Raw genomic sequence first — 27,499 nt, 5'->3', positions numbered from 1 at the left:
GCCTGGATTATTCACACGCCTCTGGCGCAGGGTTTAAACCTGCGACCCACTGACCCAGAGGCGAGGCTGTACCAGGATGTATTGTGCCCCTTTTTTGGGGGGGCTGGTACTGGTGGTACTGCCCCTTTTTTTTGCCCTCTGCTCCCCTCTACAAAGGTTTTGTGGGGGGGGGGGGGGCGGGCAAGGGGCCCTTCCCTCTGAAGCCAGGACGTTTCTCAGCTCTCCCCCATTCTAAGGCAGATTTTCCAGAGAGCAAGTGAGAGGTCGGTGTTGGACCAGGATTGGACCAGGCGCCCGCCCGCCAGACCGCCCGCCCGTATTTAACCGTGGCGTCGCTGAAACTGACGCCAGTGTGAGTTTCATTCATCACTTGTTGGGCTCAGCAGTTACTTTGTGTCTTGCTCTGTCTCTCGCTCCTCCTCCCCGGGTGGAATCGACCGTCACCATGCCTACGGAAAAGAAGGAATTTCAAAGTCCAGATTTGCACCGATCGTTCGCCCGTTGATCCGAACCCGAACCGCTCGCCTTCGCAATTCCAGCTATCGTTATTTGTGTGTGTGTGTTTAAAATATACCATCGATTTATTCGGCGCAGAGTGCAGACGTGTGACCCCAGCGCTGGAGCGGATGCAATGTGCAGCCTGTGGCTTCGGGTAAGCGCCTTGCCATCGCTCCTCAATCTCCATCGGGAAAACTACATGGGAGAGAGGGAGGTGGAATCGTTCTTTACTTCTGAAAGAAATTTTTGTAACTCGGGTCTTTTGGGGAATTAAAAAAAATAATATATATAAATATATTCACAATCTGGCACACAGGTTTTTAAAAAAGTTTATGGAAAAGAAATCGTTGGTGGGGGGAAAAAACTTCAGCCTGCAGGAACTGCTTGCTCTGGTACAAAGTTTTTGCAAAAAGCTAGAAGTTATGAGAGGGAGAGGTTTCAAAGGGATGCCTTGTTGGGAAGGGGGATGGGTAGGAGTGGTTGTATTAATCCGATTGGTCCTCCCTATATAACTTTTTACAATTGTATATCTTCATAGGAATGTCTCAGTCCCATTAATTGATTTCTCCCCCCTCTAGTCTTTCCTTGCTGGAGAGGGTCATTAAGTAATACGACTTTATTTAAAAAAAAAAAAAATCCCTTTTAATGCCTGTGGATTGGGTCGAGTACTGGCAGGGGGGTGACCCAGGCAAGTTTTCGTTTTGAACTGAATTGAGTGGCACTAGAACCAGGCTTCCATCTGAAGGAAACACCTCTATCGCCCGCAGATTCGAAAGGAACCTGGGTGTATGGACTGGGTTAGCCTCCATCAAAGGCTCTGTTTTATAGACTACTTCACAGACCAGGAACCGCCTGGCAGCCCACTTTGTACAGAGGTTAACCCTTGCTTCAGCTCTTGTTGCAAATTTCTCTTTCTGGGCTCTTATCCCAAGGCTCTCTGACTGCTCCTAGTTCAGGGAAACCATCCAATCATCGGTGGATTGAATATATTCAACCATTTCCATATACATCCTTTTAAAAAAAAAAAAATCGACCCAGCTGCATGTTGTGTCGGTTCTAAACATCTGTTTTACAGATGCAAAATCAAATGATGGTTTGTAATTAAATTGGATCCCTGGATTTTTACTTGGGGATTTGGACACATATTCCCTGAATTTGCCCGTTTACAATCAGGACAGGCTTGTTGTAATTGAATAAGTCAAATCCTATTTATATTGCATGAAATTCCGGGATTTTTACCGGTGTTCCGGGGCTCGCGCTCAATGGTCCTGTCCTTTTTCCCCTAAAAAGTGTAAATCAGTCACTTTCCACGCCACCTGTTACACCATTTCTTCAGGAGCTCTTTTTGCTGTTTCCCTGTACGGACGGTTTTCGCTGCAAATTTTCCGCCGTAAGGTGGGTTGAACATGTCGGTATTTACGAAACAAGTGGTCTGTTGTGTGGCTGGAATAATTCGCTGCTAGGCACAATGAGCTTCTGGCAACGTTCCTGTCTCCGAATCAGGAGGTGGAGGGTTGGAACACCCACTCCAGACAGTGCCGGTGAGTGGAGCCGGGAGCTCCGGCACTGACTTCTGGGCTGACATCCAGCAGGAAACTGGTGGGTGGGAGCCCCCCACTCCCTCATCGAATGGACTGTGGGAGCCCATCAAACCCTCCCACCGTGAAGACCGTGAAGGACTAACCCCCTATCGGCTACTCTAAAAATGGTTCTGGCCAAGGAAGGAGTGTTCGCGTCACGGTCTGTCAGTCTGTTAATCAGCCTGCGTAATCCTTCCATGGTGTCAGCCAGTGGCTCAGTGGGTAGCACTCTCGCTCTCTGAGTCCGAAGTTTGTGGGTTCAAGTCCCCATTCCAGGGCTTGAGCACACAACCCAGGCTGACACTCCAGTGCAGTGCTGAGGGAGCGCTGCACTGTCTGAGGTGCCGCCTTTCAGATGAGACGTTAAACCGAGGCCCCATCTGCCCTCTCAGGAGGATGTGAAAGATCCCATGGCACTATTTCGAAGAAGAGCAGGGGTGTCCTGGCCAGTATTTATCCCTCAATCAACATAACAAAAACAGATTATCTGTTTATTATCACAGTGCTGTTTGTGGGAGCTACGTTTCCTACATGACAACAGTGACGACACTTCAAAAGTAAAGTACTTTGAGACATCCCGAAGTAGTGAAAAATGCTACATAAATGAGGTAAATATTAAGCAAGACACCAGAGAGAACTCCGCTGTTCTTCTTCGAATAGTGTCGCGGGATCTTTTATGTCCACCTGAGAGGGCAGGTGGAGCCTTGGTTTAACATCTCATCTGAAAGATGGCACCTCCGACAGTGCGGCCCGCCCTCAGCACTGCACTGGGGGTATCAGCTTAGATCTATGTGCCCAAGTCTCCGGCGTGGGACGGGAAACCGCAACCTGCTGATTCAGAGACGAGAATGCTACCAACTGAGCCCCTGCCTGTGAGGGCGGGATTGTGTTTCCATGGTGATGCTCTGCCTGGTATACCAGCCGAGGGAAGAAAAGTGAGAAAGGGGGTGGAAATCACTCCTAAGATTTGCCTGGAGCTAATGGCTCTGAGATTAGCTTTCTACCGCTGGATGGCAAATATGATCAGTTTGCCCTTTCATGTGAGGTGTGTCAACTACATAATGGTGAATTATTGCTTGCATTATCAAGGTACAAAATTCGGGTCCTAGTGCAGTAATCACCCACTTATTCCTTCGACTTAACTCGCTAGCACTGAGCCCGTGTTGGGGGAACTGTAGTGTATGCAGCTGTCTCCCTGAATGGGGTGCATTCCTTCAGTAATTTATGACTGGTTTGGCAACTCTGTCTCAGAATGACCGCTATTGTCCCAGGAAAGGATATCGACCATGTCCAGGCTCCCAGTCCAAGTCATTTAGTGCAGTGAGCTTGATCCAGCAGCCTCTTCTGAATTCATTGCATTGCATGTGTAACAGGTTTAAAAGACGTAACTCAAGATAAATGGTTATAGGAATATTAGGAACAGGAGGAGGCCATTCAGCCCCTCGGGCCTGTTCCACCATTCAATTAGATCATGGCTGATCTGCACCTCAACTCCATTTACCCGCCTCTGATCCATATTTCTTGACCCCCTTACCTGACAGAAATCTTATCAATCTCAATCTTTGAAAGCTCCAATTGTCCCCAAGCATCCACAACCTTTATGAGGGCGAGAGTTCCAGATTTCCACTACCCTTGGTGTGGTAAAGTGCTTCCTCGGGGGTCATTTACTGACTGGTGGTGGGAGGGGGCTCTGCTCGTCAAGAACGCTTTTGAGGGTGTGCTGTGCAGCTTCTAAAACTTACCTCTTTAGTGATGGCAGTGCGAGTTTTGTAAAGGAGGTGACATTTTCTCACAGCTGCACTGTAGGTGTTCGGTTTACAGAACTGGTCATTTTAAATAACGGCGAGCAAGCGAATCTCTGGTACCTCAACGGCAAACATTTGCCGACATAACACTCACTGCACCTCACAAATAATTCATTGTGTGACGTGCAGTGAGATGTTTTAACGTAACATAAGGTGCGATTGTAAATGCAAGAATTAATAGCATCAATGTTATCTTTTGCCCTTCTAAACTTGGGTTGTTTCCCGAGGGGCTGACTGGCCTCCTAATGTTCCAATAACCATTTTTCTTGAGATACATCTTTTAAACCTGTTACACGGACAGCACAAAGAATTCAGAAGAGGCTGCTGGCTCGGGTTGACTGTGCTAATCGACTTAGCTTGGCTGACATCCTTTCCTGGGACAATAGAGGTTCATTCTGATAGTCAAAGTGCAGCATTGTGAGCTGGAGATCAATGTGGGGAAGTACTGGTGTGGAAAGGTCTGTCGCTGGGAGTGGTGGTGCTGAGACCAGCTTGAGATGAAGAGTTAAGGATAGCGCATAAGATGGACCGCAGCACATTCAGGATCTGTGCATTCTTACACTCCTCTATAAACCCTGGCACAGACCAGTTGGGCCGAATGGCCTGTTCCTGTGCTGTACATTCTATGTAATTCTAATTAAATTTCCATTTAGCATATTGGTGTCAGCTGTGGCTCAGTTGGTCGCACTCTCGCCTCCGAGTCCGAAGGTTGTGGGTTCCAGTTCCAATTCCCACTCCAGGGGCTTGAGCACATAAAGCTAGGCTGACGTTCCAGTGCAGTGCTGAGGGAGTGCTGCACTGTCGGAGGTGCCGTCTTTTGGATGAGACATAAAACCGAGGCCCCGTCTCCCTCCTTGGTGGATGGAAAAGATCCCATGGCACTATTTTGAAGAAGAACAGGGGAGTTATCCCCAGTGTCATGGGGCCAATATTTATCCCTCAACCAACATCACTAAAACAGATTATCTGGTCATTATCACACTGCTGTTTGTGGGACCTTGCTGTGCGCAAATTGGCTGCATTACAACAGTGGCTACATTTCAAAAAGTCCTCCATTGGCTGTAAAGTGCTTTGGGACGTCCGGTGGTCATAAAAGGCGCTATAGAAATGCAAGTCTTTTTTTTAATGTATTGGTACCAATGGGCTAAGTAAGCCTAGTGACCAAATTGCCTCAGTTGGTTAGTTGACACATTGCAGATTGTATTAGCAAAGTGACCAGCACGATTTTGGCAAAGTGAGTCTTTATATCCATCAAACCCTGGCTCGCACACCAGGCAGTGATTGCAGTCAATAGTGCGCTGAGAAATCATTATGTGACAATGTAATTATAAGACCGGGATCAAATTACAACAGCTGAAGCAATAAACTTTACAATCAAAACCAGGCGGATTATACTAAATTACAGTCCTAATTCCTCTCTCTAAGGAAGTAACGTAACCAGTTAGTGTGTTGCTGGGCCTGCACATAAATCAATCTGATAACCTTTAATGCTGTTCGATAAACTCCTTGTCTGATGGTCTTGGTTCCTCAGCTCAAATTGGTTCTATTACTGTTGCCATTTCTGACAGAGCTGTACCCACCATTACTTCACCCTAGTGCACACAATTCAAACTGATCTCGCCAGCTGCAACCCTTCCTACCAAGTTTGAAAGGATGACGTTTCTGATTGTTAAAATGGACGCAGTCTCAAAAATTCACCCTCCTCTCATTACACTTGACTGGCGCCCTAGTGACAAGATGGCCAGAGTAAGATTGGCCGCTCTCTGCTGGAGAACAGCAGTGCCTCGCTGCCCCAGCGTATAGCGATGTCATCAACTTTCCTTATGGAAGTATGTCAGGGTCCCAAGAGCCAACCCCAGGTAGCCACTGAGATATCAATCAGGCCTCCCTAACTGAAGACCATGACCACAAGATGGAAACGTGCCCGTTCTTGCATTCTGTACCTTTCTGTGTGCTAGAAAGGGATGCCGGTTTTTATCGCACAATTGGAGCTAATTGTACAGGACAGAGGTAAATGCTTAATGACACATGACGTAAGAAAACTACTAAGCACTCGGTTTGAGTATAAAACAAGGCTTTAATCAACTGTTTCACAACCATGAGTTCTAGCTACATCACTAGTTCCTGGTTACAAAAACGTCCTGAGCAAGCTGGGCCCACGCCCGAGTATTTATACTTTCCTTGGACGGCGCCACCAGCTGGCCGCCCAGTGTTATCTCATGAGTCATTTCTACATGAATGGTAAGATTCATGACAACACATACATAAAGAAAAATGCCACAGGGCATCTTAGAATCATAGAATAGTACAGCACAGAAGGAGGCCATTCGGCCCATCGAGTCTGGGCCGGCTCTTTCGAAGAGCAATCCAGTTAGTCCCACTCCCCCGCTCTTTCCCTATATCCCTGCAATTTTTTCTCCTTCAAGTATTTATCCAATTCCCTTTTGAATGCTGCTATTGAATCTGTATCCACCACCCTATCAGGCAGCGCATTCCAAATCCTAACCACCTGTTGCGTAAAAAAGTTTTCCCTCCTGTCGCCTCTGGTTCTTTTGCCAATCACCTTCAATCTGTGCCCTCTGGTTATCGACCCTTCAGCCATTGGAAACAGTTTCTCCTTATTTAATCTATCTAAACTCTTCATGATTTTGAACACCTCTATCAAATCTCCTCTTAGAATCATAGAAAGTTACAGCACAGAAGGAGGCCATTTCGGCCCATCGTGTCCGCGCCGGCCAACAAAGAGCGATCCAGCCTAATCCCACTTCCCAGCTCTTGGTCCGTAGCCCTGCAGGTTACAGCATCCCAAGTGCACATCCAAGTACTTTTTAAATGTGGTTAGGGTTCCTGCCTCTACCACCCTTTCAGGCAGTGAGTTCCAGACCCCCACAACCCTCTGGGTGAACAAATTTCCCCTCAAATCCCCTCTAAACCTTCCCCCAATTACTTTAAATCTGTGCCCCCTGGTTTTTGACCCCTCTGCTCAGGGAAATAGGTCCTTTCTATCCACTTTATCTAGGCCCCTCATAATTTTATACACCTCAATAAGGTCTCCCCTCAGCCTCCTCTGTTCCAAGGAAAACAGACCCAGCCTATCCAGTCTTTCCTCATAGCTAAGATTCTCTACTCCCAGCAACATCCTTGTAAATCTCCTCTGTACCCTCTCTAGTGCAATCACATCTTTCCTGTAATGTGGAGACCAGAACTGCACGCAGTACTCTAGCTGAGGCCTAACTAGTGTTTTATACAGTTGAAGCATAACCCCCCTGCTCTTGTATTCTATGCCACGGCTAATAAAGGCAAGCATTCCGTATGCCTTCTTAACCACCTTATCTACCTGGCCTGCTACCTTCAGGGATCTGTGGACATTCTCTCCAAGGTCCCTTTGTTCCTCTACACTACTCGGTGTGCTACCATCTTGGCCTTCTCTGCTCCAAGGAGAACAACCCTAGCTTCTCCAGTCCCGCCACTAACTGAAGTCCCTCATCCCTGGAACCATTCTAGTAAATCTCCTCTGCATCCTCCCCAGAGCCTTGACATCCTTCCTAAAGTGCGGAGCCCAGAATTGGACACAGTACTCCAGCTGGGGCCAAACTAGTGTTTTATGTAGGTTTAGCAGAACTTCCTGGCTTTTGTGCTCTAGGCCTGTATTTACAAAGCCCAGGATCCCATGTGCTTTGTTAACCTGTCCTGCCACCTTCAGAGATTTGTGCACAAACACCCCCAGGTCTCTCTGTTCCTGCACCCCCTTTAACATTGTACCATTCAGTCTGTCTGGTCTCTCCTCATTCTTCCTACCAAAATGTATCACCTCACAATTCTTGGCATTGAATTTCATCTGCCACGTGTCTGCCCATTCCACCAGCCTGTCTATGTCCTCTTGAAGTCGATTACTATCTTCCTCACTGTTTACTACACTTCTAAGTTTCATGTCATCTGCACATTTCAAAATTATGCCCCCAAGCCCAAGTCATTAATGTTTATCAAAATCAGCAGTGGTCCCAGTACTGAACCCTGGGGAATGCGACTGTTTACCTCCCTCCAGTCCAAAAAACAGCCATTCACCACAACCCCCTCAGCCAATTTTGTATCCGTGCTGCTGCTACCCTTTTTATTGCATGGACTTCAATTTTGCTAACCAGCCTTGTATGTGGTTCTGATCTGGTGACCCTTGCAACTATGTGGCTGTGAGGTTTAAAAGGATACAGTGGTTTCAGTGTGACAAAAGTGGACTGTTCACACACGCACACGCACACGCACACGCACACGCACACTGAGACACACACACACACACACACACACACACACACACACACACACACACTGGTTCATGTGGTGTTTTTACACCAATAGTGCGCTATCAATGGTAGGTACTTCTACCACCATAGTGGCACACTATGATATGAAGCAGAACTCCATGACTCGGTAGGACTCTGATACCCAACTTTTAGAGGGTCTTGAGATCAGAGGTTGGCAGCATGGAAAACTGGGTGGTCTTGCTACTGACCCTCAACAGTCACAGTACAAAAGGAGAACCTTGGTCCGAGGGGAACCATGCGCCAAGGGGAATTATGCTCCGAGATAAGGGGTCTCTATTGAGACTCAGTGGTAGCACTTACGGGTCAACGGGCTTCAAGCCCCACACCAGAGATTTGACACATAATCCAGGCTGACACTCCCAGTGTAGTACCAAGGGAGTGCTGCATTGTCGGAGGTGCCGTCTTTCAGATGAGACGTTAAACCGAGGCCCCCGTCTGCCCCCTCAGGTGGGTGTATACATTCCCATGTCACTATTTCGAAGAAGAGCAGGGGAGTTCTTTCTGGTGTCCTTGGGGCCAATATTTATCCCTCAACCAACATTGCTAAAATCAGATGAACTGGCATTATCGCATTGCTGTTTGTGGAATCTTGCTGTGTGCAAATTGGCTGCTGCATTTCCTACATTGGAACAGTGACTACACTTCAAAACGACTTAATTGGCTGTAAAGCGCTTTGGGACGTCCGGTGGTCGTGAACGGCCTTGAATGAATTGAGTTCTTCTTTCTTTAGCACCCGTTGAAGCCCTGACATCAATATAAAAGTGCCTTTACACATGGCTTGGGCTGTTTTCTGCCCTACCAACTCATTATATATGCCTGGCTTGTGAAACCAATCTGTGCAGAGAAAAGGCTCTTTTTTGCTAGGGCTGGGAGGCAGGTAAAAGAGTTGCATAAATCACTCCAGCACTGTGAGATTGTAATGAAAGATTTGTCTCCGTTCCAATGGGGAGCAGATCCAGGTTGACTGCACTCCCTTGGTGATTACATTCAGCTCAGTCCACATTGGAAATGATCTCCCCAGGGTCGATTTATGTTTGCCCTGCTGGGCAATATTGAATTTCCAAGAGTGTGTTTCTCTGCCAGTGTGAGCACAGCTTCCCTTGCCTGCAGCAAATGGCCTCCAGCCTCTTTCATCTTCTCATCGTGGCTTGATACAAATCTGGCCCCTGTGGCTCTTAATTTCCCGTTTGGATTTGCAGGAGGATGTGTAGTCCATGCTTAATGGACCCTTTATACTGCAGATACCAGTTATACTGCCGGCTTCGTTCTTGGGCAAAGTGGAGTTCTGCGCATGGACGCTTGAATGCTGGCAACACAACAGTTTGGATTTATAGAGTGCCTTTAATGTAGTAAAACGTCCCAATGCCCTTCATAGAAGTGTTACCAAACAAAATTTGACACCGAGCCACGTAAGGAGAAATTAGGGCAGGTGACCAAAAGCTTGGTCAAAGGGGTAGGTTTTAAGCAGCGTCTTAAAGAAGGAGAGAGCGGTAGAGAGGTGGAGAGGTTTAGGGAGTGAATTCCAGAGCCTGGGGCCCAGGCAGCAGAAGACACGGTGGAGCTCCATGCTGGGGTTCTCCCCATCTCTCCTGAAGGCACTGGTCCATGCTGGGGTTCTCCCCATCTCTCCTGAAGGCATTGACCCATGCTGGGATTGCCCATCTCTCCTGAAGGCACTGGTCCATGCTGTGGTTCCCCATCTCTCCTGAAGGCACTGGTCCATGCTGTGGTTCCCCATCTCTCCTGAAGGCACTGATCCATGCTGGAGTTCTCCCCATCTCTCCTGAAGGCATTGACCCATGCTGGGGTTCTCCCCATCTCTCCTGAAGGCACTGGTCCATGCTGGGGTTCTCCCCATCTCTCCTGAAGGCACTGACCCATGCTGGGATTGCCCATCTCTCCTGAAGGCACTGGTCCATGCTGGGGTTCTCCCCATCTCTCCTGAAGGTATTGACCCATGCTGGGGTTCTCCCCATCTCTCCTGAAGGCATTGGTCCATGATGAGATTCCCCATCTCTCCTGAAGGCACTGGTCCATGCTGGGGTTCCCCATCTCTCCTGAAGGCACTGGTCCATGCTGGGGTTCTCCCCATCTCTCCTGAAGGCATTGGTCCATGATGAGGTTCCCCATCTCTCCTGAAGGCACTGGTCCATGATGAGGTTCCCCATCTCTCCTGAAGGCACTGGTCCAAGATGAGGTTGCCCATCTCTCCTGAAGGCATTGACCCATGCTGGGGTTGCCCAACTCTCCTAAAAATCAGGGATGTGCAAGAGACCAGAATTGGAGGCATGCAGTGATCTCGGCGGGTTACAGGGCTAGAGGAGATTACAGAGATAGGGAGGGGTAAAGCCATGGATGGATTTGAAAACCAGGATGAGAATTTTAAAATCAAGACATTGCCGGAGTGGGAGCCAATGTAGGTCAGTGAGCACAGGGCTGATGGGCGAACAAGACGTGGTGCGAGTTAGGATACGGGCAGCAGAGTTTAGGATGAGCTCAAGTTTACAGAGGGTGAAAGAAAGGTGGGAGGTCGGCCAGGAGTGTGTTGGAATAGTCGAGTCTAGAGGTAACCAAGGCATGGATGAGGGTTCAGCAATAGATGAGCTGAGGGGGGTGGAGACGGGCGATGTTCTGGAGGTGGAAGTAGGCGGTCTTAGTGATGGAGTGGATATGGGGTCGGCAGCTCAGCTCGGGGTCAAATAGGTCACCATGGTTGCGAACGGTCTAGTTCAGACTCAGTGGCCAGGGAGAGGAATAGAGTCGGTGGCTAGGGAATGGCGTTTGTGGCAGGATTTAGGACAATGTCTTCGGTCTTCCTAATATTTAGATGGAGGAAATTTCTGCTCATCCAGTACTGGATGTCAGACATGCAGCGTGACAAATCCGAGACAGTGGAGCGGTCGAGAGAGGTACTGCTGAGGTAGAGCTGGGTATTGTTCACGTACATGTGGAACCTGACGTTGTGTTTTTGGATGATGTCGCCAAGGGGCAGCATGTAGGTGAGAAATAGGAGGGGGGCCAAGTAGGTGAGAAATAGGAGGGGGGCCAAGGATAGATCAGAGTTACCAGAGGTAACGGGGCGGGAGCGGGAAGAGAAGCCGTTGCAGGTGATTCTCTGGCTACGAGTGGATAGATAAGAATGGAACCAGGTGAGTGCAGCCCTACCCAGCTGGGCAACAGAAAAGAGACGTTGGCGGAGGATGGTGTGGTCAACTGTCAATGGCTGCAGACAGGTCAAAAAGGGTGAGGAGGGATAGTTTACCACTGTCACAGTCAGATAGGATGTGAATTTTCCTTAAAAAGTAATCTACCCAGGATCCTCTTAAACTATTCCAGTTGATCTGTGGTGTTGCACGTGAGGAGTTGATAGCAAGTGTAGTCTTCAAGTGAAGTGGGGTTAGCGGGCGAGGGATAATTGGACCAAGGCGAGCAGACATAATGCAGTCCCCATTTTAAAGTTGCACATTCTGTCGTTCTGATTATATTTCCATTGTAATGAATTCCTATCTCCACGATTATAATGGAAACGGCTCATGTAAACTCGTCACACTGTAATTGCAATGCTGTAACTGCAGCACCTCTATTGGTCTTTCTCCGAGTGGTAGGCAGTGACTAGTGGGGTACCGCAGGGATCGGTCCTTGGACCCCAGCTATTCACAATATATATTAATGATCTAGACGAGGGAACTAGATGTAATATCTCCAAGTTTGCAGACGACACAAAGCTGGGTGGGCGTGTGTGCTGTGAGGAGGATGCCGAGAAACTCCAGTATGATTTGGACAGGTGAAAGGTAGATGCAATATAATGTGGATAAATGCGAGGTTATCCACTTTGGTGGCAAAAACAGGAAGGCAGATTATTATCTGAACGGCAATAGATTGGGAGAAGGGGAAGTGCAACGAGACCTGGGTGTCCTTGTGCACCAATCGCTGAAGGTGCAGCAGGCGGTTAAGAAGGCAAATGGTATGTTGGCCTTCATAGCGAGAGGATTCAAGTACAGGAGCAAGGACGTCTTGCTATAGTTGTACAGGGCCTTGGTGAGACCACACCTTGAGTATTGTGTGCAGTTTTGGTCGCCTTATCTGAGGAAGGATGTTCTTGCCATGGAGGGAGTGCAGCGAAGATTCACCAGACTGATACCTGGGATGGCAGGAATGACGTATGAGGGGAGATTGGGTCGATTGGGCTTATATTCGCTGGAGTTTAAAAGAATGAGAGGGGATCTCATTGAAACTTATAAAATTCTAACAGGACTAGACAGACTAGATGCAGGAAGGATGTTCCCGATGGCCGGGGAGTCCAGAACTAGGGGTCACAGTCTAAAGATAAGGGGTAAGCCATTTAGGACAGAGATGAGGAGGAATTTCTTCACCCAGAGAGTGGTAAACCTGTGGAATTCTCTACCACAGAAGGCAGTTGAGGCCAATTCATTAAATATATTCAAGAAGGAGTTAGATATATTTCAGCTTTACCCCATTAGTTGCCCTGTAGTTTAATATCAACGGGCCATGAAGTTGTATTGACTCAAGAGCTACAGTACAACTGGGTCATTCATCCTGGACAAGCTGGAAGATAGACAGAGGATGTTGAGGATGCAACAGACCAGGGACAGGGAACAAGAGCTGTGTTGAACCTGTAGACAGGACATTTCTCCAAGGGCGAAGCATCCTTTTACTCATTTGGATTACCTTCCTAAAGCTGTCAGCTAATTTTGAAAGTAGAAGGAAGAACGAAAGACTTGCATTTCTATAGCGCCTTTCACGACCACCGGATGTCCCAAAGCACTTTACAGCCAATGAAGTACTTTGAAGTGTGGTCACTGTTGTGATGTGGGAAATGCAAAAACCCACCGAATTTTGCAACTGGCATTTAGCTTAAATAATTAATCAAGGTAAAATCTCAGGCAACAAATTTAAAAGTTCAGTACAGATTGGCAAGAATCCTGTGCCATTTGTAGTGTGAAATAAAAGTACCCTAAACAGGCAATAAATGATGTTTCACCCACGATCCTGCACAGCAAGTGACCATTGTAGGGTAATCGACCTCTGATTTCATTGGTAATATTGTTGCGCTAGATGAGACCGCAACCTCTCGCCGTGATTGACCAGGATGGTTTAGTTCAGTGGGGCACAAGCTGTGGCCCCTGAGCTCTGGTATTTTGTCCGTTGAAGCCTAGGCAACACAGTTCTATCTGAGCTGGTTTGTCCAGTTTGAGTTCTCCTGGGCCTGGAGGTTTGGCTAGAGCTGTTCATGACACTGTTACCTCATTGGTGGAATAAATGCTAAACCAAGACCTGCAACTTAAGATGTAAGATAGATGTAGATCAATGCGATCATGGATTTACATGGTGCAGACCTACGCAGCCCATGGAGACAGAAAGCTTGGACTGTCCTAATTCAAGTTGGGGGGTGGGGATGCTCTCCCTGACTATCAGTAATTCCTAGTTTGACGGTCAGATGTTTTTCCAGCTCCGTAAGAGGGTGCTGCTTGGATGTGGAGCTGTGCCAGCATGCACAGCAAGAAAGAACCTGTATTTCTATGGCGTCTTTCAGGACCTCAAGACGTGCCGAAGTGCTTTGCAGCCCATTTGTGCAGAGCAAGGTCGGACAAACAGCAATGTAATAATGACCAGATAAGCTGTTGGTTGAGGGATAAATATTGGCCAGGACACCGGGGAGAACTCCCCTGCTCTTCTTCAAATGGTGCCATGGGATCTTTTATGACCACCTGAGAGAGTAGACCAGGCCTCGGTTTAACGTCTCATCCGAAAGACGGCGCCTCCGACAGTGCAGCACTGGAGGGTCAGCCTCGCTTTTGTGCTCAAGTCTCAGGAACCCATGACCTTCTGATTCAAAGGCAAGAGTGCTACCAACTGGGCTACGGCTAACATCTTGGCAGTGCAAGTGAAAGGGCTCTAACTCTTCAGTTGCCCGCAAATGGCGGCAACTCTACTCCAGAGGCTTGAGCGCAATAATTTAGCTTGACGCTGCAGTGCAGTACCGAGGGAGCGCTGCACTATCGGAGGGGCAGTGCTGAGGGAGTGCTGCACTGTCGGAGGGGCAGTACCGAGGGAGCGCTGCACTGTTGGAGGGGCAGTACCGAGGGAGCGCTGCACTGTCGGAGGGGCAGTACCGAGGGAGCGCTGCACTGTCGGAGGGGCAGTACCGAGGGAGCGCTGCACTGTCGGAAGGGCAGTACCGAGGGAGCGCTGCACTGTCGGAGGTGCCGCCTTTCGGATGAGACGTTAAACCGAGACCCTGTTTGCCCTCTTAGGTGGATGCAAAAGATCCCATGGCACTGTTCGAAGAAGAGCAGGCAAAATTCTCCCCGTGTCCTGGTCAATATTTATCCCTCACCCAACACTTAAAAAAACAGATGATCTGGTCATTGTTGTTTGTGGGAGCTTGCTGTGCACAAATTGGTTGCCGCATTTCCTACATTAAAACAGTGACTACACTTCAATAATACTTGATTGGCTGTAAAGCACTTTGGGAAGACCTGCGGTCATGAAAGGCGCTATAGAAATACAAGTCTTTTTTTCTTTCTGGGCTGACTAGTTTTGTTTCCTGCTCACACACTGTACTGCAGAAATTAGCATTCGCACAAACGAGGTTCTCGGGCATCAGGAGTAGCGACAGGGTTAACCCTAAACTACTCATTAAATGTCAAAAGCACAACTTCATATCAAAATAAAAATACCTGCCAGACTTACTTTCTTTCTTCTGCTTTCTAACTCTCTTTCTCTCTTTGTTTTTGTTTTGTTATATTTGTCCTCGGAAGTTTACAGCACAGAAGGAGACTATTCGGCCCATTGTGCCCATGCTGGCTCATTGCCAGAGTAATCTAAAACTAATCCCACCACCTAGATCGCTCCCTATTGTCCACCTATTCAAGCTCTATTTCTACTTCCTGTAACTTGTTCCTCTTATTTTTTGTTGCTGAAATATTTAACTCATTACTCTTCTGTCCCCTTGAGGCTAGTGTTCTATTTGGTGATGGGTTGGGGGGGGGAGTGGTGGCGGGGGGATTTTGAGAAAGGGCTTTCCTTGGCTAAAAGCCAGGGTTAAAGACTGGGGGAGTCCAGAACCAGGGGTCACAGTCTAAGGATAAGGGGTAAGCCATTTAGGACAGAGATGAGGAGGAATTTCTTCACCCAGAGAGTGGTGAACCTGTGGAACTCTCTACCACAGAAGGCAGTGGAGGCCAATTCATTAAATATATTCAAGAAGGAGTTAGATATATTTCTTAAGGCTAAAGGGATCAAGGGATATGGGGAGAAAGCAGGGACAGGGTACTGAGTTTGGATGATCAGCCATGATCTCATTGAATGGCGGAGCAGGCTCGAGGGGCCGAATGGCCTACTCCTGCTCCTATCTTCTATGTTTCTATGTTTGCTAGCCAATGTAGAGCCAAGATTTGGAAGATAGACGTGGTTGCATTAGAGCTGTGACATTTCCATTCTTTGGTGTATGTAACCTGTTCCACCTTAAGAGAACTACCTTAAGAGATGTACTACTTTCTCTTGGCTGCTGTATACTGTAATACCGGTGGTGACACCACCGGTATATAAGTGTTGTGCAAGGATTTGCTGGGCAGTTCAGCCCTGACCTTCGAATAGTAAAGACCTGTTAAAAGTTATTCTTGTTGTCTGTGTCCAGTGATTGATCCTAAACCTAACTGGGACATACAGACTCAACACATTCAATCAGGAAGTTTTTGTCAGTGAACAGAGCCATTGCTGCAACAGATTAGTGTGTAAACTGTGGCGTGCTTGGAGGTTGAAATGCCAATTGTCCCTTTCATCAGAATGAAGGGCAAGGCAGCGGAGTACATGCAGCAAGAGCCAGTGCTGGTGCAACCTTCCATGGAGTGTAATAACTTTTATAGGAGATAGTTTGAGACGGCTGCCTTGGTTAAGTTTGGGGGAGAGGTTAAATTACTGGAATACTTCCTTGAACTCGAGCTATTAAATTGCATAGCACCGATATTCTTGTTTTCTGATGTGTGGTAAACAGATCGGGGCTTTCCTGTGTCCCAGCACTCCTGTCAGCTGTGCGACTCCTCAATAAGGCAGTGCTGGAAATCTGGAAATATTGGTGCAGAGATCATTTTGCACGGTCAAAGGAGCCAGCACTTTCAGGTAATATTAATTTTGCAGAGAGACATTCGATCCATTTGCACCCAGCGAATTTATCGCTTTGTGTGAACTTAATTTTAACATTTCCCGAGTAACATCTGTCCAAATTTCATGTCATTTTCTCATCTTGCATTTTAGTTTGAAGAGCAAGGGACGACTGGCTTTAAAAAGCCCCTACATGGGATTCAATTAACCTTCGCCCATTAGTTCGGAGAGTAGAGACTAGTTGAGACTTACTCTTTTGCTGGCAGCTGTGCCTTTATAAATAAAACTCCCTGATTCCAATCACTCACTGCATGTGTAACAGTAAAGGGTTTTGTGAGGAACTTTCAAAAGCACGCTGAGATTCTCCCGCATCATCTTTGCTCTGATCGTCCTGCTTATGAACAGCATCTCTCATTGGGTAGTGCTGGGCATCGACACCAACACATCCAATGACCAGGTGGGCTGGGTAAAGAAAGATGGAGATGTGGCTGGAGAGATTTTGGCTGGCCCAGGGGCACATCATTGGCTTGACGTACACATTGATGGGAGCAGGGCATCGCGTTTTTACCAGCCATGTGCATCTCTGAGCAGCTGAGGAAGGTGAAGCTCTGAATATTGCACACTCAAGCTCTCCAGCAGTTGGCCCATTCTCGACCATTTAAACAAAATGGCGGATCAGTCAGGTCCCCGAGTTGACTTCCCCCTTTTTTTTTTTTAAAGCTGGCTTATTTTGGTGGAGTCTGGCGCTGGCAGCCTACGCACATCCTGAATATTCAGGCAAAGGAGTCTGCGCAAATGGACACCAGAAACATTCTACATAAGAACATAAGAACATAAGAAATAAGAACATAAGAAATAGGAGCAGGAGTAGGCCAATTGGCCCCTCGAGCCTGCTCCGCTATTGATCTGATCTGGCTGATCTGATCCTAACCGCCAATCTACTATCACAGAACCATCTCCTGAATCTAACAGAATTAGACACACGAACTAGGAGCAGGATCAGGCTACACGGCCCCTGGGCCCGCTCCGCTACCCACAGGGCCATGACCGATCCGAACCTAGACTCATGTCCAAATTCTTGCCCGCTCCCCGTAACCCTTAATTCCCTTTACTTCTAGGAAACTGTCTATTTCTGTTTTAAATTTATGTAATGATGTAGCTTCTACAGCTTTTTGGGGCAGCATATTCCATGGACCTACCACCCTCTGAGTGAAGTAGTTCCTCCTCATGAGCCGTCCGATCCTGCCTGCTGACCTGGCACTTATTGGGCATGTCACCAGGGATATGGATTTGGTAAAGTCCAAGAGCAGACCAACCAGGAGATCCTTTGATCCGCTTGCCAAAAGTTAAAATTATTGGAAGAAAATTTACCCAAAATGTAACAGCAGTCCCTTTAGATAATGGCTACAATCCCAGGCATTTGCACATCGATATAAAGTGTTACCCCTTCCACCTCGGATCAGGCAGAGGAACGGCATGAATGTTGATTAGAGATGATGTGCCACATTTCTTCACGTCAAGTCACACTGCATTTCAGGAAGAACGTGCTGAGCAAAGATCTTGGGTACAGATCAGCTATGACATAACTGAAGGGTAGAACAAGCTTGAGGTCCTGAATGGCCTACTTCTGTTTCTATGATTGGGACCTTGCCCTGGCAAGTGGCAAAAAGTTCAACTTGGGGCGGGTGGGAGAGATATCATGACAGAAAGAAGGGCAAGGCAGCGGAGTACATGCAGCAAGAGCCAGTGCTGGTGGAACCTTCAATGATGTGTAATAACTTGTAGGAGATAGTTTGAGAGACGGCTGCCTTGGTTAAGTTTAGGAAGTCACACAACACCAGGTTATAGTCCAACAGCTTTATTTGAAATCACAAGCTTTCGGAGCACTTCACCTGACGAAGGAGCAGCGCTCCGAAAGCTTGTGATTTCAAATAAAGCTGTTGGACTATAACCTGGTGTTGTGTGACTTCCTACATTTGTCCACCCCAGTCCAACACCGGCATCTCCACATCTTGGTTAAGTTTGGGGGAGAGGTTAAATTACTGGAATACTTCCTTGAACTCGAGCTATTAAATTGCACAGCACCAATATTCTTGTTTTCTGATGTGTGGTAAATGGATCAGGGCTTTCCTGTGTCCCAGCACTCCTGTCAGCTGTGCGACTCCTCGACAAGGCAGTGCTGGAAATATTGGCGCAGAGATCATTTTGCACGGTCAAAGGAGCCAGCACTTTCAGGCAATATTAATTTTGCAGAGAGGCATTCGATCCGTTTGCACCCAGAGAATTTATCGCTTTGCATGAACTTAATTTTAACATTTCCCGAGTAACATCTGTCCAAATTTCATGTCATTTTCTCATCTTGCATTTTTGTTTGAAGAGCAAGGGACGACTGGCTTTAAAAAGCCCCTACATGGGATTCAATTAACCTTCGCCCATTAGTTCAGCGAGTAGAGACTAGTTGAGACTTACTCTTTTGCTGGCAGCTGTGCCTTTATAAATAAAACTCCCTGATTCCAATCACTCACTGCAGGTGTAACAGTAAAGGGTTTTGTGAGGAACTTTCAAAAGCACGCTGAGATTCTCCTGTAAATTGGGAATTTTTCACCCTCAAAGTCTGTGATGTTCAGGCTGCATACAAAACTTGGCAGGAAGTTTCCTGATCGCTATAATTTCTTTTAATGGATGAAAAGATGTGACAGATCAAGGCATTTCTGTCACTTAAAAGAATGTAAATTCTTCTTGATTGCTTGTACATTGTGTACACTGCTGGACTTTGGACCTAGAAGGATTTATTTCCAATGTTTTGTGTAGTGTGGGACTTTTTACAGTGTAGGTGCAATGGTACAAAGAGAGAACACCTGCCTGAGAGCTGTCAAATTGGTGAGATGTGGTAGACACTGGACTGTCACCTCTGGGATTCAGGGTTCAAATTCAGACTGTCCCAATGGAATGAAGCTTTTTTTTTGTTGCTGACTTTCCTTTTGTAAAATGAGATTGGTCGGTCTTAAGCCAGCTCTTCATGACCGTGGGCCCACAGCCCAAAATGGCCGCTAAAGCCTCACCTAATTGGTACCAAATGTGGCCCTTGCATGCAGCGAGGCTGCAGGGCGGATGGTGTCGGGTAAGACAAATTGTCAAGACTGGTAGAGCAAAGGTGAGGCTGAGGCACATTTTCGGGGCAAAATAGAGGAAGGTTCACTCTGCATCTAACCGTGCTCTTCCTATCTCCGGATACTTGATGGTGAAGGTAAGTGTGCCATTCCCCAAGACCGACGTCACTTAAGAGAAAGAACTTGAAATTATATAGCGCCTTTCATGACCTCAGGACGTCCTAAAATGTTTTACAGCCAATGAAATAGTTTTTGAAGTGTATTCATTGTTGTAAGGTTGGAAACACGGCAGCCAATTTGCACACAGCAAGCTCCCACAAACAGCAATGTGATAATGGCCTGGAATTTGCAGTCTGCGGCGAAGCAAATGCGAGAAAAGCTGCCCACAAGTCTCTGTGGCAAAAACTTTAGCTTTCTCAACCTTAATTTGATTGTAGTGCTGTCTTTCGGGGATCTCCAACATACAGCAGCAGTGATGTCATCAAGCTGTCTAAACAGCCAATCACATTGAAGAATTCTCACAGGCAGCAAGCCAGGAAATAAAAAGCAGCTTTTGTCTTCACTTTTAAAAAACATTTACAGAGAGCAAAATAAAGATTGGGACATACACATGAGGTTAAGGTAGAAGCTGAAATACAATAAACAAACTTAAATTAAAAAAAAAATTATTTTAAAATCTAGTAATTCTTATCATAATGGAGAAATTTGAGATTCCCCAAATATAAAATTAGTTTTTCAGGGTCAGAAGGGTTGTTCAGCAGCCAATATGCCATTAATACCCCAGTCGCTCCTCTTTCAACAAGGCTTAACTTTTTATGGGGTATTTAACAGCGATATTAGAGTGAAAAAGTTTTTGTTAGTTCAGCTAATTTCACCGTTTGCCAGTTCCACAGTGCAGCCAGTGCCAGAGCAGCGAATGACTGGCCGCAACTTCAGGATTTCCACGTTTATCTGCACATGCGCTAAATCCTGAAGTTACGGTCAGTTTCAGAGGCCGAACGCTGACAGTTTTGCCGTCATTACCACCACAAAATCCAGGACGACGACCAGATCAGCTGTTTTTTGGTGAAGTTGGTTGAGGGGGTAAACGTTGGCCAGGACACCGTTTGAACAGTGCCGTGGGATATACGTTCACCTGGGTGAGGTTCTTCCAAACTCTGGATACCTCCAGTAATCCTCCACTACCCGCCCCACTCCCCCACACCCCAATAAATACCGGCACACTTCCTCCATGAGTGCACCTAAAAGCGCACCTGTTCCAACTGGAATCATTTGACTCAAGTTGAATTTGTTCTATAACTTGTAATGTAACGCATATGTTGCAAGGTAGGACACTGACTAAGGCACCATGGGCCTAGTGTGCCATTGCAATGCCAAATGAGACTAAAAGTTCGGGCAAAGCCTCAAAGTATTGAATATGTGGAACAGGCTCCCAGGAGAAACTGTTGAGGCTGAGTACCACTCTTCCTATGTTGGCCCAGACTCTTCTACCATGGGAGGCATCGCGGGCAGGCCCAATTACATCTTCGCCTGATATTCACACTTATGCCTTTTCCAGCAATTATCCCGGGTGGAACTAGCCTGGCTGGCTTTTCCCGTCCCTAGTTAAGGGGAAGTGGGGGCAATTGTAGCAAATGGTGCCTGGGCTGAGATTGGGATTGAATATAGGACCTTCCCTTACCCCACCAGGCGGTGCCTTTACCCTCTAAGCTATTGGGGGAAACGATGTGTCATCTTGTATTTTCCCAATTTTCAGCATGTATGAGGTTCTCAATATTTGGCTAACTCTCCGCCTTGGCCCAATGGGCAGCTACTGGGACCTCCCCATAATGCTCACTCTTTCTGATTGCATGGGGGCATCACAAACCAGCCGATCCCTGTTCCTCACCAGACGTTCACACGTTATAAAATTGAAAGGTGTCGGCCGTGGCTCAGCGGGCAGCACTCTCTCTCACCTCTGAGTCAGAAGGTTGTGGGTTCAAGGCCCACTCCAGAGACTTGAGCACGTGACATAGGCTGGCACTCCCAGTGCGGTGCTGAGGGAGTGCTGCACTGTCAGAGGTGCTGTCTTTCAGATGAGATGTTAAACCAAGGCATCATCTGCCCTCTCAGGTGGACATAAGATCCCATGGCAGTACTCCAAGAAGAGCAGGGGATTTATCCCCAGTGTCCTGGACAGTAGTTATCCCTCAAAAACCGATTATCTGGTCATTATCACATTGCTGTTTGTGGGAGCTTGCTGTGCGCAATTTGACTGCCACATTTCCTACATTACAGCAGTGACTGCACTTCAAAAGTACTTCATTGGCTGTAAAGCACTTTGGGATGTCCTGAGGTCGTGAAAGGCACTGCCAGACTCCCCCAAAGCCTTTCCACCATCTACAAGGCACAAGTAAGGAGTGTGATGGAATACTCTCCACTTGCCTGGATGAGTGCAACTCCAGCAACACTCAAGAAGCTCGACACCATCCAGGACAAAGCAGCCCGTTTGATTGGCACCGCATCCACCATCTTAAACAATCACTCCCTCCACCACTGGTGCACCGTGGCTGCAGTGTGTACCATCTACAAGATGCACTGCAGCAACTCACCAAGGTTTCTTCGACAGCACCTCCCAAACCCACGACCTCTACCACCTAGAAGGACAAGGGCAGCAGGTGCATGGGAACACCACCACCTCCAAGTCACACACACCATCCTGACTTGGAAGTATATTGCCGATCCTGGGTCAAAATCCTGGAACTCCCTACCTAACAGCACTGTGGGAGTACCTTCACCACACAGACTGCAGCGGTTCAAGAAGGCGGCTCACCACCACCTTCTCAAGAGCAATTAGTGATGGGCAATAAATGCTGGCCTCGCCAGGGACGCCCACATCCCATAAACTAATCCAAAAAAAAATAAAATAAAGGCAAGGACAATTTTTCTTTCTAGCTGTGCACTGATAATGAACTAATAAGTCTACTTAAAACTTGTAAAGGAAGCTCATCCCAGAGCTGGAGCTTTGGCAAAACAAGACCTGCAATACCCTGGCAGCTTGGGCTACTCTCTATAATAACTTGTTTCTGCCACTGTTTATGTAGTTGGGGTCATAGTGGGCTCGCTAATCCAAACACACACTACAGATATTACAACACAGTGTTGCTTGTATCCCCCTCAGCCAGCATCTTGCTACACTTGATCAAGGATGTGTGTCGCCAATTAAAATGTTTCACCGTCTCCAGTGAATGAATGGCTCTTTATTAGTGCTTGGCTCTGTGTGTGGAAGTCCAAGACTGAGTTATTGTACGCTATTGCAAAGATCTGTTTACCTCCTCTCGCTGCTGCTCCTCAGTGGCTTAGTGGATAGCGTTCTTGCCTCCGAGTCAGAAGGTTGGGGGTTCAAGCCCCACTCCAGAGACTCGAGCACAAAATCCAGGCTGATACTCCCAGTGCAGTGCTGAGGGAGTGCTGCACTGTCAGAGGTGCCGTCTTTTGGATGAGACGTTAAACTGAGGCTCCGTCTGCCTTGTCAGATGGATGTAAAAGATCCCACGGCCACTATTTGAAGAGCAGGGATGTTCTGGCCAATATTTATCCCTCGATAAACATTGCTAGAAAAAAGATCCGGTCATTAACGCATTGCTGTTTGTGGGAGCTTGCTGTGTGCAAATTGTCTGCCGTGTTTCCTACATTACAACAGTGACGACACTTCAAAAAGTACTTTATTGGCGGTAATGTGCTTTGGGACATCCTGAGGTCGTGAAAGGCACCATACAAATTTCTTTCAATGCATTCCAAGCACCCTTGGGGCAGTGCAGTTCCCGCTGGAGAATCTTACCACAGTTGAAGAGCTGCAAGCTTCAGAGTCGTAATCTCCCGAAACCGTAAGCTTTTTGAGTTTGCGCTACTGGTAGGCAGCCTCGTATAGTCCTGCCAAAGACCAGCTCACCCTAAATTTTCCCCATGTCCACTGTGCATCTGCACAGCCAGCAAGGGTGGTTGGCAACCCCATACTGTCCAACCTTACACAGGAAGAATGGCCACCTTTGTTGAGGTGCTAGTTGCCAGTGCTGGAAGAAACCATGAGCTCAGCCAGAGTCAACACCTACAGGACAGGCAAGGAAATAAATGGTAAAAGGCATTGGCGTGGAACCAGTGATGACGTATGCAAGAGATGCAATGAAACTTGCCACAGCAAGTGGTATTGTTACAACACATCCTAGTGTGGAAGGACCCATCTTGCCAGCGGTGACTCAGTAGCCTCAATTTTCCTCCTGCTTATAGCTAAAACCATCTTGTTCCCTTGCTGGTTGCGCCTCGTCCACCAATGCTTTGGATTGACAACCTTTCCAGACTTTGTTTTTGCAGTGAGTTGAGACTGTCTCATTCATTCTGGCTTCTAGTGACCTATTTTGGTGTCCTCTATCTTTAAAAATATGTGTGTTGAAATGGGTTTGTAGTCACTCCTTTTGATTATAAGTCTCACTCTGAACATTTACCCATTGTTGACAGTTCTGCCAGTCAGCACTGTGGGATGGTCTGTGATGCAGCAGGTTGCTGGTTTATACAGAGCTCTTAAGTAGGGAAGGAATGCCCTCCACCCGCCATGTATCACTGAAGCAGTGATAACTCCCCCATCACTGCCAGTGAATTTAAAAAAAAATTGTATATGGGATGTGGGCGTCGCTGGCAAGGCCAGCATTTATTGCCCATCCCTAATTGCCCGAGAAGCTGGTGGTGAGCCGCCTACTTGAACCGCTGCAGTCCGTGTGGTGAAGGTACTCGCACAGTGCTGTTAGGGAGGGAGTTCCAGGATTTTGACCCAGCGACGATGAAGGATCGGCGATATACTTCTAAGTCAGGATGGTGTGTGACTTGGAGGGGAACTTGGAGGTGGTGGTGTTCCCATGCGCCTGCTGCCCTTGTCCTTCTAGGTGGAAGAAGTCGCGCATTTGGGAGGTGCTGCTGAAGAAGCCTTGGCGAGTTGCTGCAGTGTATCCTGTAGATGGTACAAACTGCAGTCACGGTGCGCCGGTGGTGGAGGGAGTGAATGTTTAAGGTGGTGGATGGGGTGCCAATCAAATGGGCTGCTTTGTCCTGGATGGTGTCGAGCTTCGAGTGTTGTTTGAGCTGCACTCATCCAGGCAAGTGGAGAGTATTCCATCACACTCCTGACTTGTACCTTGTGGATGGTGGAAAGGTTTTGGGGAGTCAGGAGGTGAGACACTCGCCGCAGATTACCTAGCTTCTGACCTGCTCTTGTTGCCACAGTATTTATGTGGCTGGTCCAGTTAAGTTTCTGGTCAGTGGTGACCCCCAGGATGTTGATGGTGGGGAATTCGGCGATTGAACCACTTCTGCCCAGAACACTGCCCTTTAAATACTTTTTAATCTGTTTATTTCCATGCATGGGGGAGTAACAGCTCGAGTAACCTTCTCCAGCCCTACCCAACCCTCTGAGACCTCTACGCTCCTCCAACTCTGGCCTCTTAAGCAGCCTCTGCTTCCTTTGGCCCACTATTAGCAGCCGTGCCTTCAACCATCTTGGCCTGCCCCTCTCCTTCCTCCTTTTAAGATGCTCCTTAAAACCTACCCCTTTGACCAAGCTTTTGGTCACTTGTCTTCATGTTTCATTCTTTAGTTTGGTGTCAAATTGTGTCTTATAACACTCCCGTGAAGCACCTTGGGGCATTTTACTACATTAAAGATGCTATATAAATTCAAGTTGTTGCTGAGTTGTTGACAGCCATGCATTGGTACCAGTGCAAATGTGCCAACCTGGAAAATTACCAAAGCTGACCCAATAGGTTAAAAAATGTTGACACAGCCTCAAAATGAGCTGGCAACTCAGCCCTGAATATACGCTTAGGACTTGTGCAAACAAGCTTTACACTGAACGTGCAGTGGGATGCAGACGTCTTGTGACTTGAGCTGCGTTCGATGACTTGTAGAAGAACAAATGTAAACTCTCAATCTTTAGCAGCGGTGGATTAACAATTGATCCAATCTTACCTGACTCATTAAAGGCAGGTAAATCTGCTTGAAATATTCCACGTTAATCCTTGTTTTTTTACAAAAACTTTGTCAACATATGGAACCATACATTGAACAGAATGTGCGACAGATTGTTTCCAGTGAGTGAGGGGTCTAGATAAGGGGACACAGATATAAGATTAAATGTAAAAGATTTAAGACAGGGAGCAGGAGAATAGTTTTTTGCACAGAGGGTTGTGAGACGGTGGAAGACATTTGTGGAGTTGGTGATCAAAGGAGAGAGCATGTCAACATTTAAGAATAGAAGGACTTGCATTTCTATAGCGCCTTTCACAACCACCGGACGCCCCAAAGCGCTTTACAGCCAATTAAGTACTTTTTGAAGTGTAGTCACTGTTGTAATGTAGGAAACGTGGCAGCCAATTTGCGCACAGCAAGCTCCCACAAACAGCAATGAGATAATGACCAGATAATCTGTTTTTCAGTGATGTTAATTGAGGGATAAATAGTGGCCAGGACACCGGGGAGAACTCCCCTGCTCTTCTTTGAAATAGTGCTATAGGATCTTTTATGTCCACCTGAGCGAGCAGACGGGGCCTCGGTTTAGCGTCTCATCCAAAAGACGGCACCTCCAACAGTGCAGCACTCCACTGGAGTGTCAGCCAGGCTTATGAACTCAAGTCCCTGGAGCGGGACTTGAACCCACAGCTCTTGACTCAGAGGCGAGGGTGCTGCCCACTGAGCCACTGGTTCAGATTAGAGAGAAGGTTGAAGGAAAGGAGGATTAAGGCATATGGGAACAGGGCAGGTGCATGGGAATAGGACTACTGCTCGTGCGAAGTATAAAGCCAATGTGGACTGGTTGGGCTGGATAGCCTGTTTCCGTGTTGTAATGTCGATGTAAACTTATGCAATAATACAAGTTAAAAGACCACCCGGCAGAGTCAGTATCTCATTTGCAGAAATCTCCCAGTTTGGATCCACTGGGTCATTTTACCTAATCCAGAATAGCTTCACGGAAATTCCCGAAACGGGTACAGAAAGGCAATGGTGAGCAGTCTGTCCTTGTGAGTGAATCAAACCTACCCTGCTGGGTGTGCAGCCAGCCGCGGAGCGTGCAAATCACATGTAGTGAGGGTGTGCACGCACCACACGCATGTGTCACAACCTAGACTGAACCGCACAAGAAGCTGGAATCAAGCGAGGGGAAGAGTACAAGTGTCCAAACGCTGACTCTTCACTTAAATGCAGATGGTTCGCAGGGATGCAGAGATATGGAGGTCAGAACAGTATGCAGTACTGCAGCGCAGCCTGACCAGGGTCCTGTGCATGACTTTTGGGGATTTGAAGTTGACTGATTTTGACAGTGTTAACGCAGCATCTTGTTTGCTTTCTGGATTGTCTCACTCCTCCCCCACCATTTAGATCTGGAGATCAATGACTGGACCAACACATCACATCTTCCAATGCATCCCCCCCTTGACAAGTTCTATCTCCTCCATATGCCACCTGTTTTTATTTGCAAACATACCTCCACATCAGTGGGTTATCCTACTCGCCTTGTCAAGGTGAATTGTGTACTGATTTTTTGCTGGGAAACACCAGTGAATCTGATCTGCAGGGAATCTCCTAGAGGTTCTACCAGCAGGAGCCAAGCGAAGCTGTAGGATAACCCGTGTCCTCTTTTAGAAGCAGCAGCTTTTGCTGATTGAACCTTGTGTGTAATGAATGTGCGTCGGTATTCCACAAATAGCAAAGAGTTGAATGCCCGCTTAATCTGTTTCCTTTTGGTGATTTAGCATTTCAGTGCCACGCCTCTGACAATGCAGCCCTCCCTCGTTGGTGACCTGGAGTGTTAGCGCTGATTATAAACTCCAGTCCCAATCATGTGGGGCTGGAACCCACGGGCCTCGGGCACTGAGATGAGGGTGTTAGAAACTGAGCCTGGAATTTCCTCCATGGGCACAACCCGAAAGTTCGACCCAAAAATGCGCCCACACTGGGGCCCATTCTGCCAATGCCAAGTTACGCTCACATTTCCTGCCAAACTCGCCCGAATACGCCCGAACGCAATCAGGACCCAAGGA

General features: G+C 47.4%; 1 protein-coding gene across 1 annotated transcript in view; it reads left to right on the top strand.

The window, feature by feature from the left end:
- The first annotated feature begins 370 nt into the window (after nt 1-370).
- Nucleotides 371-27,499, top strand: part of LOC147098476 (carbohydrate sulfotransferase 3-like) — a 111,039-nt gene continuing 83,910 nt past the window's right edge. Inside the window, exon 1 of the mRNA XM_085970223.1 lies at nt 371-652. The gene's annotated coding sequence lies outside the window, so the exon portion shown is untranslated. The remainder of the gene's footprint in view (nt 653-27,499) is intronic.

The sequence above is a fragment of the Somniosus microcephalus genome, chromosome 29 (assembly GCF_052327205.1).
Source record: "Somniosus microcephalus isolate GS21.2 chromosome 29, FLI_Smic_1.0, whole genome shotgun sequence".
Lineage (NCBI taxonomy): Eukaryota > Metazoa > Chordata > Chondrichthyes > Squaliformes > Somniosidae > Somniosus > Somniosus microcephalus.
The sequence above is the reverse complement of the archived record's forward strand: the minus strand, read 5'-3'. Positions and strand labels throughout refer to the sequence as shown.